General features: G+C 44.3%; 1 pseudogene; it reads left to right on the top strand.

Moving 5' to 3' along the window:
- LOC123484662 overlaps positions 1 to 14,143 on the top strand; it is a 171,646-nt pseudogene that overhangs the window by 107,825 nt on the left and 49,678 nt on the right.

Here is a 14,143-nt window from a genome sequence, read left to right as displayed (position 1 = left end):
ATGTTATAAATTGATTTGCATTTTAATGAGGGAAATAAGTATTTGACCCCCTCTCAATCAGAAAGATTTCTGGCTCCCAGGTGTCTTTTATACAGGTAACGAGCTGAGATTAGGAGCACACTCTTAAAGGGAGTGCTCCTAATCTTAGCTTGTTACCTGTATAAAAGACACCTGTCCACAGAAGCAATCAATCAATCAGATTCCAAACTCTCCACCATGGCCAAGACCAAAGAGCTCTCCAAGGATGTCAGGGACAAGATTGTAGACCTACACAAGGCTGGAATGGGCTACAAGACCATCGCCTAGCAGCTTGGTGAGAAGGTGACAACAGTTGGTGTGATTATTCACAAATGGAAGAAACACAAAATAACTGTCAATCTCCCCTCGGCTTGGGGCTCCATGCAAGATCTCACCTCGTGGAGTTGCAATGATCATGAGAACGGTGAGGAATCTGCCCAGAACTACACGGGAGGATCTTGTCAATGATCTCAAGGTAGCGGGGACCATAGTCACCAAGAAAACAATTGGTAACACACTACGCCGTGAAGGACTGAAATCCTGCAGCGCCCGCAAGGTCCCCCTGCTCAAGAAAGCACATATACATGCCCATCTGAAGTTTGCCAATGAACATCTGAATGATTCAGAGGAGAACTAGGTGAAAGTGTTGTGGTCAGATGAGACCAAAATGGAGCTCTTTGGCATCAACTCAACTCGCGGTGTTTGGAGGAGGAGGAATGCTGCCTATGACCCCAAGAACACCATCCCCACCGTCAAACATGGAGGTGGAAACATTATGCTTTGTGGGTGTTTTTCTGCTAAGGGGACAGGACAACTTCACCGCATCAAAGGGACGATGGACGGGGCCATGTACCATCAAATCTTGGGTGAGAACCTCCTTCCCTCAGCCAGGGCATTGAAAATGGGTCGTGGATGGGTATTCCAGCATGACAATTACCCAAAACACACGGCCAAGGCAACAAAGGAGTGGCTCAAGAAGAAGCACATTAAGGTCCAGGACTGGCCTAGCCAGTCTCCAGACCTTAATCCCATAGAAAATCTGTGGAGGGAGCTGAAGGTTCGAGTTGCCAAACGTCAGCCTCAAAACCTTAATGACTTGGAGAAGATCTGCAAAGAGGAGTGGGACAAAATCCCTCCTGCGATGTATGCAAACCTGGTGGCCAACTACAAGAAACGTCTGACCTCTGTGATTGCCAACAAGGGTTTTGCCACCAAGTACTAAGTCATGTTTTGCAGAGGTGTCAAATACTTATTTCCCTCATTAAAATGCAAATCAATTCATAACATTTTTGACATGCGTTTTCTGGATTTTTGTTTTGTTATTCTGTCTCTCACTGTTCAAATAAACCTACCATTAAAATTATAGACTGATCATTTGTTTGTCAGTGGGCAAACTTACAAAATCAGCAAACTTACAAAATCAGCAGGGGATGAAATACTTTTTTCCCTCACTGTATTTTGTCCTGTGGTTCATCCAATGTAATTGGTGAATCAAGTGGGTTAAGGTAGTATTTAATAGCTGATTCTAATTAAATTATCATGTATACTGAACAATATAAATACAACAATTTCAACGATTTTACTGAGTTACAGTTCATATAAGGAAATCAGTCAATTGAAATACATTCGTTAGGCCCTAATCTATGGATTTCACGACTGACCAATCACAACAAGTTTTTCCCCAAAAAGGGGGACAGAAATACTCCTCAGCCGGACGTGAAGGTCCTGGCGTGGTTACACTTAGTCTGCGGTTGTGAGGCTGGGTGGACGTACTGCCAAATTCTCTAAAACGACGTTGGAGGCGGCTTATGGTAGAGAAATGAACATTCAATTCTCTGGCAATAGCTCTGGTGGACATTCCTGCAGTCAGCATGCCAATTGCGCGCTCCCTCAAAATTAAGACATCTGTGTTATTGTGTTGTGACAAAAAAGGCCACTCTTAAATGTGCAGTTATTGTCCCCAGCACAAGGTGCACTTGTGTCATGATCATGCTGTTTAATCAGCTTCTTGATATGCCACACCTGCAGGTGGAAGGATTATCTTGGCAAAGGAGAAATGCTCAATTTGTGCACAACATTTGAGAGAAATAGGTTTTTAGTGCGTATTGAACATTTCTGGGATCTTTTATTCCTGCTAATGAAACATGGGACCAACACTTCACATGTTTTTTTCATATTTTTGTTCAGTAATTTTTTTTTTGTTCTTTGTTATATGGCCGAAAAGGTTGGAGAAGTGGTTTATCCATACATCTCCATTTTGGATAGATAGCACAGTTCCCGCTCAGCCCAATCAAAACTGTTCGCTGCTCTGGCACCCCAATGGTGGAACAAGCTCCCTCACGACGCCAGGACAGCGGAGTCACTCACCACCTTCCGGAGACATTTGAAACCCCACCTCTTTAAGGAACACCTGGGATAGGATAAAGTAATCCTTCTAACCCCCCCCTTACCCCCCCCCCCCCCAAAAAAAAAAAAAATATATATATATATATATATAATAATTGTAAAGTGGTTATCCCACTGGCTATAAGGTGAATGCACCAATTTGTAAGTCGCTCTGGATAAGAGCGTCTGCTAAATGACGCAAATGTAATGTAAATGTAGCTCTTTGTGTTGTTTATCCCAACATCTCCATTTTGGATAGATAGCTCTTCCTGTTGTTGTTGTTTTTTGAAGAATTCTATGGATTCTTCAATCACAATGAGGTGTTTTCTGTCATGCTGTTCCTTCTTTTTTCTTGGTGTATTTCTGTATTGTTTTAGTGTTTCACCATGTGTTTTTGGTTGGATAGGTTTCTCCATTTCTTTCTTAGGTTTTTGCATTCTTTTGCATGTATTTTTAGTTGTCTTAGGGTTTCTACTGGAATTTAAATGTAATATGTTTGCTTATAGGTCAAATATATTGTTCAGGCTTCCTACTGCTAAGTTTACACTTACACTATTGCAGGAAAACATTTTGTCCAGGATGTTGTCTAGGAGGGATTGGATTTGTTGTTGATGAATTGTTTTTTGGTAGGTTTCTACACCCTCCTTCCATCTATAGGGTAAGGGTAGAATGCAGTTTGTTAGGCTTCGATGCCTCATGGTTGATTATTGCTCCATTCAAGTAGATTGTGATTTTTCTGTGATCTGATAGGGATGTCAGTGGGCTGACTGTGAACGCTCTGAGAGAATCTGGGTTGAGGTCGGTGATAAAGTAGTCTACAGTACTACTGCCAAGAGATGAGCTATAGGTGTACCTACCGTAGGAGTCCCCTCGAAGCCTACCATTGACTATGTACAGACCCAGCGTGTGACCGAGCTGCAGGAGTTGTGACCCGTTTTTGTTGGTTATGTTGTCTTAGTTGTGTGTAGGGGGCATATGGGGAAGGGAATGCTGTCACCTCCATGTAGGTGTGTGATGATTATGATTAGAAGGAGTCAGGCGCAGGAGGGTAAATCACAGAATACAGAGTTTATTCCGTAGGACACAGTTGCGCTGGATAGCGACAACAAAATACAGGCACAGGGGAACAATCTACCCCGGCAATACAAGGTACGAGTAGCTCCACCGAGCTACACTCAACTCACAAATAACAATCACCCACAAGGACAAGGGGGGCAGAGGGAACACTTATACACAGGCTAATGAGGGGATATGAACCAGGTGTGTGTAATTGACAAGACAAGACAAATGGAATGATGAATAATGGAGCGGCAGTGGCTAGTAGGCCGGTGACGACGAACGCCGAAGCCTGCCCGAACAAGGAGGAGAGGCAGCCTCGACGGAAGTCGTGACAAGGTGTTTGTCCCCATGTGTGCTGAGGGTTTCAGGTTCTTGTCCAGTTCTGGCATTTAGGTCGCCACAGACTAGTACATGTCCCTGGGTCTGGAAATGATTGATTTCTCCCTCCAGGATGGAGAAGCTGTCCTCATTAAAGTATGGGGATTCTAGTGGGGGGATATAGGTAGCACACAGGAGGACATTTTTCTCTGTTGAGATAATTTCCTTTTGAATTTCTAACCAAATGTAAAATGTTCCTGTTTTGATTAATTTAATAGAGTGGGTTAGGTCTGCTCTATACCAAATTAGCATACCCCCGGAGTCCCTTCCCTGTTTCACACCTGGTAGTTTGGTGGATGGGACTACCAGCTCTCTGTAACCTAGAGGGCAACCAGTGGGTCCGTCTCCTCTATACCATGTTTCTTGTAGGATGACAATGTCTGTATTTCTGATTTCTTTAGTGAAGTCCAGGTTCCTGCTCTTTACGCCAAAGGCAGATGACCTCAGGCCTTGGATATTCCAGGATAAGATAGTGAAGGCTTTGTGTTCCATAAAGTGTCTAATATTGTTGGTTGTGTGGTTTGGCCCCAGACCAGTAAGTGTGATCAGAGCCTGCTGAGCATCTGATACATGCCATTGGCTTGGGCTAGTGTAAGAGTGGGGGATGGGCCTGTTTGCCTGCTCACTGCCTGGGCGTATGTGTGACTTTTATGTTGAGGCCTTTTTTGCGGGAGTGGGGGGCATGTGGTGGGCAGGAGGGGGCATAGGAGGGTGTCTCGCTGATCTGGGCATGGAGTGAGGTGTTGGGGCTGCAGTTGAGGGCGATGTTCTTTAGGGTCCTGGCGAAAGTGGGCACTGCTGCGTTGTAGAGGTGTGGACCTGGTCATAAAAGGCTGTCCAAGTCCAGGGTGGAGTGGGGGGCCAGGTAGACATTATGTTTTGAGGCACAGTCACAGGAAATGCTTACATTTATCTACAGTATGGTGGCAGGGTGGAAGTATTTTTGTGGTAGCAAAGTGGAGATGACCACTCATGAGTTGGGGAAAGTGGAAGAAGCTTTTTCAATCTCTCCCTTGAGTGCTGTGGCCACCCTTTCCTGCTGTGCTTTCAGGTCATTTGTGCCTGTGTGTATTATTATGTGGCTGGGTGATCCTAGTTGGTCCTCAGACAGACGGTCTAGGGCACGATGGGTGTTTGGACACCAGAGTTTAGACATTGTGTGTTTGGGGAAAAGTATATTTCCCGTTTAAGTCCATAAGGAGTACAATCTGTGGCTTGTGTGTGTCCTCAGTGGGTGTGTGGGGGGAAGGGGGGCTGACAGGGGGGTGCTAGGAGGGGGTTGGGTCCCCTGGGCTTGGGCTTCTTCATTTATCTGTCCTGCTGTGATGTCGAGGCTATGGTCAGGGTCTGGGGTGGACTGTTCTGCTGTGGTGTCGAGGCTATGGTCAGGGTCTGGGGTGGGCTGTTCTGCTGTGGTGTTGAGACTTTGGTCAGGATCTGAGGTGGGCTGTTCTGCTAGCTTCTATGCAGGGGATGGCCAGCTCTCTCATGGGTTGTTCTCTGTCACACGTCATCTTTCTCACCTCCTCCTCCAGCACTCTCCTCTCCTCCTCCAGAACTCACCTCTCCTCCTCCAGCACTCACCTCTCCTCCTCCAGAACTCACCTCTCCTCCTCCAGCACTCACCTCTCCTCCTCCAGCACTCACTTCTCCTCCTCCAGCACTCTCCTCTCCTCTTCTAGTGCTCTCATCTTCTCCTGCCGCTGGGCCTCCTCCTTCCACTCCTGCTCTTTCTCCTGTTGAAGTTGTCTCACCACAGTCCAGAGTGCAGACATGTCTCTCTCACCCTCCAGCTCTCTGGGTCTGTTTGAGGGGGTGTTGTTGAGCTGGACTGTTGTCTGAGTCTGTGCTGATTGGAGTGTGTTGACCTGCTGTTCCAGCTCCACCTGCCTTACCTCCAGCTGGGTGAATTTATCCTTCATTTCAGTGAGGTTGACTCACCGCTTGGGGTTGCTCATCTGTTGGGTTGTTTAAGGAAGAGGTGTGGTCTGACTCGCTCAAAGTGGGGGAGTCTTCACCAAGAGAGAGCTTCTCCTGCTGCGCTCCCTCTTTGATTCTGTGGAAGTCCAGCTGAAACTGTTTGTGGTTGCCCTGTACCAATACTGTTCCAGACTTGTACAGGTTGACCTTGGCTGACTCAGAGTCCTTGTTGTCTAGTATCCTGAGTTTCCACCCATCGCTAACACCCCCCCTCTTAACAGAGGGCTAGTGTGTTATTATAGCACTGCACCATGCCAGGGGATGGTCTGTGTGGAAGATTAAGTTGCTTATGTTCCCATTTTTGTATCAGTCAGCAAAAATGGTCTCTGGATTGTCTATGAGGAGCTTATTTTTGTACTCTTTTCATGCCTTCTCATTTTTTACATCCAAGTGGTACTGTATTGTGGTGACCTCTGAACAGAGGGAAGCCATGGAGCAGGGGGCCTCAAAGGCCTCTGCATTTGGGTGGGGGAGGCTGTGAAACTCTCCTGCCATTGTTGGACTCAAGGGCTTTGACACCTCTCACTTCACACCTCAGTGTTAATTGAAGTTTCAGCTGGATCTGTTCTGTTCTATCCTAGCAAGCTTGGTAGCCTTAACTTAGCATTCAGTCATGAAGTAAAATATATCATTGTAATGTATTTTTTCTTCTTGGCTTTAAAAGTAGCTTCAGACTAAACGTTACTCATTCAGTTCCAGGTTGGATGGTGTTTTCAGACTAAACGTTACTCATTCAGTTCCAGGTTGGATGGTGTTTTCAGACTAAATGTTACTCATTCAGTTCCAGGTTGGATGGTGTTTTCAGACTAAACGTTACTCATTCAGTTCCAGGTTGGATGGTATTTTCAGACTGAACGTTACTCATTCAGTTCCAGGTTGGATGGTATTTTCAGACTAAACGTTACTCATTCAGTTCCAGGTTGGATGGTATTTTCAGACTAAACGTTACTCATTCAGTTCCAGGTTGGATGGTATTTTCAGACTGAACGTTACTCATTCAGTTCCAGGTTGGATGGTATTTTCAGACTAAACGTTACTCATTCAGTTCCAGGTTGGATGGTGTTTTCAGACTAAACGTTACTCATTCAGTTCCAGGTTGGATGTTGTTTTCAGACTAAACGTTACTCATTCAGTTCCAGGTTGGATGGTATTTTCAGACTAAACGTTACTCAGCCAGTTCCTGGTTGGATGGTATTTTCAGACTAAACGTTACTCATTCAGTTCCAGGTTGGATGGTATTTTCAGACTAAACGTTACTCATTCAGTTCCAGGTTGGATGGTGTTTTCAGACTAAACGTTACTCATTCAGTTCCAGGTTGGATGGTGTTTTCAGACTAAACGTTACTCATTCAGTTCCAGGTTGGATGGTGTTTTCAGACTAAACGTTATTCATTCAGTTCCAGGTTGGATGGTGTTTTCAGACTAAACGTTACTCATTCAGTTCCAGGTTGGATGGTGTTTTCAGACTAAACGTTACTCATTCAGTTCCAGGTTGGATGTTGTTTTCAGACTAAACGTTACTCATTCAGTTCCAGGTTGGATGGTATTTTCAGACTAAACGTTACTCATTCAGTTCCAGGTTGGATGGTGTTTTCAGACTAAACGTTACTCATTCAGTTCCAGGTTGGATGGTGTTTTCAGACTAAACGTTACTCATTCAGTTCCAGGTTGGATGGTATTTTCAGACTAAACGTTACTCATTCAGTTCCAGGTTGGATGGTGTTTTCAGACTAAACGTTACTCATTCAGTTCCAGGTTGGATGGTGTTTTCAGACTAAACGTTACTCATTCAGTTCCAGGTTGGATGGTATTTTCAGACTAAACGTTACTCATTCAGTTCCTGGTTGGATGGTGTTTTCAGACTAAACGTTACTCATTCAGTTCCAGGTTGGATCGTGTTTTCAGACTAAACGTTACTCATTCAGTTCCAGGTTGGATGGTGTTTTCAGACTAAACGTTACTCATTCAGTTCCAGGTTGGATGGTGTTTTCAGACTAAACGTTACTCATTCAGTTCCAGGTTGGATGGTGTTTTCAGACTAAACGTTACTCATTCAGTTCCAGGTTGGATGGTATTTTCAGACTAAACGTTACTCATTCAGTTCCAGGTTGGATGGTATTTTCAGACTAAACGTTACTCATTCAGTTCCAGGTTGGATGGTATTTTCAGACTAAACGTTACTCATTCAGTTCCAGGTTGGATGGTGTTTTCAGACTAAACATTACTCATTCAGTTCCAGGTTGGATGGTGTTTTCAGACTAAACGTTACTCATTCAGTTCCAGGTTGGATGGTGTTTTCAGACTAAACGTTACTCATTCAGTTCCAGGTTGGATGGTGTTTTCAGACTAAACGTTACTCATTCAGTTCCAGGTTGGATGGTGTTTTCAGACTAAACGTTACTCATTCAGTTCCAGGTTGGATGGTGTTTTCAGACTAAACGTTACTCATTCAGTTCCAGGTTGGATGGTGTTTTCAGACTAAACGTTACTCATTCAGTTCCAGGTTGGATGGTGTTTTCAGACTAAACGTTACTCATTCAGTTCCAGGTTGGATGGTGTTTTCAGACTAAACGTTACTCATTCAGTTCCAGGTTGGATGGTGTTTTCAGACTAAACGTTACTCATCCAGTTCCAGGTTGGATGGTGTTTTCAGACTAAACGTTACTCATTCAGTTCCAGGTTGGATGGTGTTTTCAGACTAAACGTTACTCATTCAGTTCCAGGTTGGATGGTGTTTTCAGACTAAACGTTACTCATTCAGTTCCAGGTTGGATGGTGTTTTCAGACTAAACGTTACTCATTCAGTTCCAGGTTGGATGGTGTTTTCAGACTAAACGTTACTCATTCAGTTCCAGGTTGGATGGTGTTTTCAGACTAAACGTTACTCATTCAGTTCCAGGTTGGATGGTGTTTTCAGACTAAACGTTACTCATTCAGTTCCAGGTTGGATGGTGTTTTCAGACTAAACGTTACTCATTCAGTTCCAGGTTGGATGGTGTTTTCAGACTAAACGTTACTCATTCAGTTCCAGGTTGGATGGTGTTTTCAGACTAAACGTTACTCATTCAGTTCCAGGTTGGATGGTGTTTTCAGACTAAACGTTACTCATTCAGTTCCAGGTTGGATGGTGTTTTCAGACTAAACGTTACTCATTCAGTTCCAGGTTGGATGGTGTTTTCAGACTAAACGTTACTCATTCAGTTCGAGGTTGGATGGTGTTTTCAGACTAAACATTACTCATTCAGTTCCAGGTTGGATGGTGTTTTCAGACTAAACGTTACTCATTCAGTTCCAGGTTGGATGGTGTTTTCAGACTAAACGTTACTCATTCAGTTCCAGGTTGGATGGTATTTTCAGACTAAACGTTACTCATTCAGTTCCAGGTTGGATGGTATTTTCAGACTAAACGTTACTCATCCAGTTCCAGGTTGGATGGTGTTTTCAGACTAAACATTACTCATTCAGTTCCAGGTTGGATGGTGTTTTCAGACTAAACGTTACTCATTCAGTTCCAGGTTGGATGGTGTTTTCAGACTAAACGTTACTCATTCAGTTCCAGGTTGGATGGTGTTTTCAGACTAAAAGTTACTCATTCAGTTCCAGGTTGGATGGTGTTTTCAGACTAAACGTTACTCATTCAGTTCCAGGTTGGATGGTGTTTTCAGACTAAACGTTACTCATTCAGTTCCAGGTTGGATGGTATTTTCAGGTTTCTGTTGTGCTTCTTTTGCTGGTCGTTGCTTTGCCAGAGCATTTGCTGTATAGTCCTTGGGAATAAGAATATTTGGTAGTAGGAATCCTTCCAGGTAATTTTGTCCAAAATCAGGTTGTCGGTTTGGAGTGAAGGTTATGTTGTGGAGGGTAGCATCCTGTATATGTCCTTGTGGAAAAATCCAAGTTTATCTAACTCTAAATCTGTCTTTTTGTAAAAACATGCTGAAAAAATTCAGTAGCTCATCTGCCCATGACCTCTCCCTCTCTCTCTCCCTCCCTCCCTCCCTCCCTCCCTCCCTCCCTCCCTCCCTCCCTCCCTCCCTCCCTCCCTCCCTCCCTCCCCTCCCTCCCTCCCTCTATCTCCGACTCTTCTCTCTGTTCTTCCTCTCTAGGCTGACCAGCTGATGTTTGCCATGCACTTTGTCAGAGGGATGCACCCAGACCTCTTCCAGGAGAATGTAAGTTGTTATCTCCGTTCATAACATGATCATTGTCAGACATAGGCTTTTCCTCTTCAGTCAGGAAGTCCTGTCCATCTGACATCATTTCCTATTCATTTACATTTACATCATTTAGCAGACGCTATTCATCTTTAATGCTGATGTCTCTTTTCTCCACTTCCACTATAGGAGTGGGACGCCTTCACTGGCCTCGTAGTAGGGGATATGGTGAGAAAGGCGGTACGTATAACAACTGTGTGTGTGTGTGTGTGATAGTGTGTGTTTGGGACAGTCTCATTCACCTCATCTCTCTTATCACGGTTGAACTGACCTTCTTTTCCTTTCCGCCTACAGGATAGCCAGAAATCTTTGCGGGAGCAGATTCCTTCCTGGATTGATCAAGAGAGACTTGGAGCTGTAGCCATGTTCAAGGTTCGTATATACCATGTTCAAGGTTCGTACACTGAGTGTACAAAAACACCTTCCTGATATTGAGTTGCACCCCCTTTTGCCCTCAGAACAGCCTCAATTCGTCGGGGCATGGACTCTACAAGGTGTCGAAAGCGTTCCACAGGGATGCTGGCCCATGTTGACTCCAATGCTTCCCACAGTTGTGTCAAGTTGGCTGGATGTCCTTTGGGTGGTGGACCGTTCTTGATACACACGGGAAGCTGTTGAGTGTGAAAAACCCAGCAGCGTTGCAGTTCTTGACAAACTCAAACCGGTGCGCCTGGCACCTACTACCATACCCCATTCAAAGGCACTTAAATCTGTTGTCTTGCACATTCAACCTCTGAATGGCACACCTACACAATCCATGTCTCAATTGTCTCAAGGCTTAAACATCCTTCTTTAACCTGTCTCCTCCCCTTCATCTACACTGAATGAAGTGGATTTAACAAGTGACATCAATAAGGGATCATAGCTTTCACCTGTATTCACCTGATCAGTCTTATGTCATGAAAATAGTTCCTAATGTTTTGTACCGTCGGTGTATATACCATGTTCAAGGTTTGTATACATACATGCTGTTGCATCTCTCTTTAGCTTCATCCTTTCGTTCCATCCCTCTTTCTCCACTCTTCTGATGTAGAGTACGTTCCCAGGCCTGTACCAGTCTCTGTGTCTGGGTGACTCAGACCTCTGGCTCTCCTTCTCACGGAGCTCCAACTGTGAACAGGAAGTCCCGCCCTCCATCGCCAAGAAGATCAAACCATTCCAGCAGGTGAGGTGTCAATCACTGATTAACATGAGCCAATCCTTGTGTTTCACTGATACATCATCAATTTACCATTTATGTTTAGTCATTTACAGGATAAGCTTTCTTTACAGTGCTCCCAGATTGAGCAATTTCCTACTCCCTCTTAATTTCCCCCTCTTCTCCTCTCCCGTCTCCCCTCTTCTCCCTTCTTCTCCCCTCCTCCTCTCTCTCTTTCTCTCTGCAGGTGCTGCTGGTTCAGGCCATCAGGCCAGACAGACTACAGAGTGCCATGGCTGCCTTCACCTCGCAGGCCCTGGGTGAGTGTGTGTGTGTGAGTGTGATCCCTTCTGTCCGCCATAAATCTGTCTGTCTAGTAAAAGTGTCATCATTAGTGCCGATCAATCCATCCTAACGACACACACAGGAAACACAGTAGCGGTCAAGAGCATCGGATGCATCTCTTCTCAGCAGCATTGATCTGCAGATGCGATGCAGTGAGTCAGCACTTTATACAAGTGATGGACTTGAGGAGTCCATCAGTCCATATAACATTCACACGCACACTAACACACTCAAACACGGCTATACGCACATACACATCAGAGACACATCCTTTGGGCTCCAAACCTCCAGAATCTATCAGCGGGATGTGTGTGTTTGTGTGTGTGTGTGTTTGTGTGTGTTCATTTGGGTTTGTGTGTGTGTGTGTATGTAGACCTGATGAATGTGTGGTGATTTCTCTTCATTATGCCAGCGGGCTCAGAGGGGAGCACAGAGCGATATGATTGGACGATTAGCCCCATGGAGGGAGAGCATATTGGCTGTAATTCACTGGAGCCACGGAGGTCTGACGAGGTTTCTCTTGCGTGCGTACCTGCGTGTATGTGCTTGCGTGTGTAGGTGTTTGTGTTTCTAAGGTCTTCAATGTATATTTCAGACCCTCAATCTTGGAGAGGTTCCTCATTGACGTGTTAGGTCAGCAACGCTACTATAAATGCATCATTTTTTCATAAACTGAGGGCCATATTTTGCTGTGCTGTCATCAACAGAGTTTAGTAGTTGGGTCCTGACAGTTGGTGCTTGTGTCACTTTGTTGCATTTAGCATCTGTCGTAAGGAACATTAGTTGACAACTGCTGTGCACTGATATGTTGGATTGTAAGTATTCATCTAACTGGGGAGCTTTTGTCCATCTTCCCATGTTGGCTCGGTTCCAGTGGTCAGATTAGTGTTTCTCTAGAATTTTCACTACCGTAAAACTTCAATTAATAGCCCAGGCATTTATTTGCTTAAAACACCGAACACAACATGTGCTAATTTGGAGACAGGCTTCTATTTGAGCCAGGCATCTAATTCCTTAATGTACACAGCTTTTGCCAATTTGCATAGTTAATTGTTTGATTCCAGCATTTTAATAAATGTCTTCATTTCCTGCACTAATGCGTTATCATTTACACACTGTGTCCTCTGTCACGCCCTGGCTCTAGGGACTCTTTTAAGTTGAGCCAGGGTGTGTAGAGTTTATATTTTGTGCTCGTTGTGTCTAGTCTAGTTTTTGTATATCTATGTTGGCCAGAGTGGTTCTCAATCAGAGGCAACGAGTATCAGCTGTTGCTGGTTGTCTCTGATTGGGAACCATATTTAGTCAGGTGGTTTTTCCCACAGTGTTTGTGGGATCTTGTTCCGTGTTGGTTTGTGTTTTGCACCTGTGGACGTCACGTATCGATTTGTTGTTTTGTTCGTGTATCATTTAATAAATAAGTATGTTCATCTTCCACGCCGCGCCTTGGTCCTCTATATCCGACGATCGTGACAGTCACATTTATTTTGTCTTAGTAAGCCTCCTTAAAAAAAAAAAAACTTTTCCTTGACTAATTATTCTCCTTTTTGACTGTGCAAAAAAATATATATATGAAAAAAGTATGAAAAATGTCTGCACTCACTAACTGTAAGTCGCTCTGGATAAGAGCGTCTTGCTAAATGACTCAAATGTAAGTTGTTACTTTCGCCACTAGAGGGTGATCAGCCAATTCCTAGGGTTCTGTACTCCCGAAGTTGTTGACAGTTTCTGTGCTTGCCAGTTAGCTAGCAGTTCTCAGCTGTTAGCAGCCAATGGCTAGCAGTTTCTTGCTGCCGATAAAAACAGGTGATTGCCATCATTATTTCTAGGCATTACTGAATTATTTAATGTAACAAATCAAACATTAAACCTTGTGAACAATTCATGGTAATTCATGGTAACCTCGTAAACAATTTAGTTTTGACCCGCTGTTTATATGAAACAGGCGTTTTATTTGCTGAAATGTGTGCCGTTGCCCAGCAATTAAAAGGAACAGATGTCTATTTGGGACTCAGCATTTTATTGACATTTTACGGTATTTTCTCTGAAAGAAACAGCCGCACATTCCAGTCACCTCTTCCACACTCCAGTCAGGACATTATCCTTGACTGTTCGGACACTCTGTCCTACCACATCTGCTTCTCTATTCTGTCCCTCCCTCTCTGTTTCACTTTTGCATCCCCTCTCAATCTATACCTCTGGTTTTCCTCCATCTCTCTCCCTTCATTTCTTCCTCAGTCTGTCGTTTGACTGCCGAAACACACACACACACACACACACACTAACATGCCAGGAAACAGGGCTCTTACTGCCTAATGAGCCGCCTATTCATTATGATAATCCTGCTAATTGCATGTAGGTTTATGCCAGCGCTATCAATGACTCTGCAAATTTGGGTTTGTGTGTTTTAGTGTGGACCCACGCGTATGAAAGCTTCACAACTGCTGAAGAAGACTGATAATTGGACTGCTACACAGTTAGATTTGGTCAACTTCCACAGCAATAATGCCAGCAAATAGGCTCTCAGATGTTACCTAGAGATGTGGAGTTATCAGACCATGACCATGTTCCTAAACACTGTCAACCTGACAAACTGATGTTAGTCTGTCCTCCCCTCCTCACACAGCCA

Source organism: Coregonus clupeaformis, unplaced genomic scaffold (genome assembly GCF_020615455.1).
Source record: "Coregonus clupeaformis isolate EN_2021a unplaced genomic scaffold, ASM2061545v1 scaf0401, whole genome shotgun sequence".
NCBI classification, from domain to species: Eukaryota; Metazoa; Chordata; class Actinopteri; order Salmoniformes; family Salmonidae; genus Coregonus; species Coregonus clupeaformis.
Note: the sequence above shows the minus strand (reverse complement) of the source record. Positions and strands in the feature narration are given on the sequence as shown.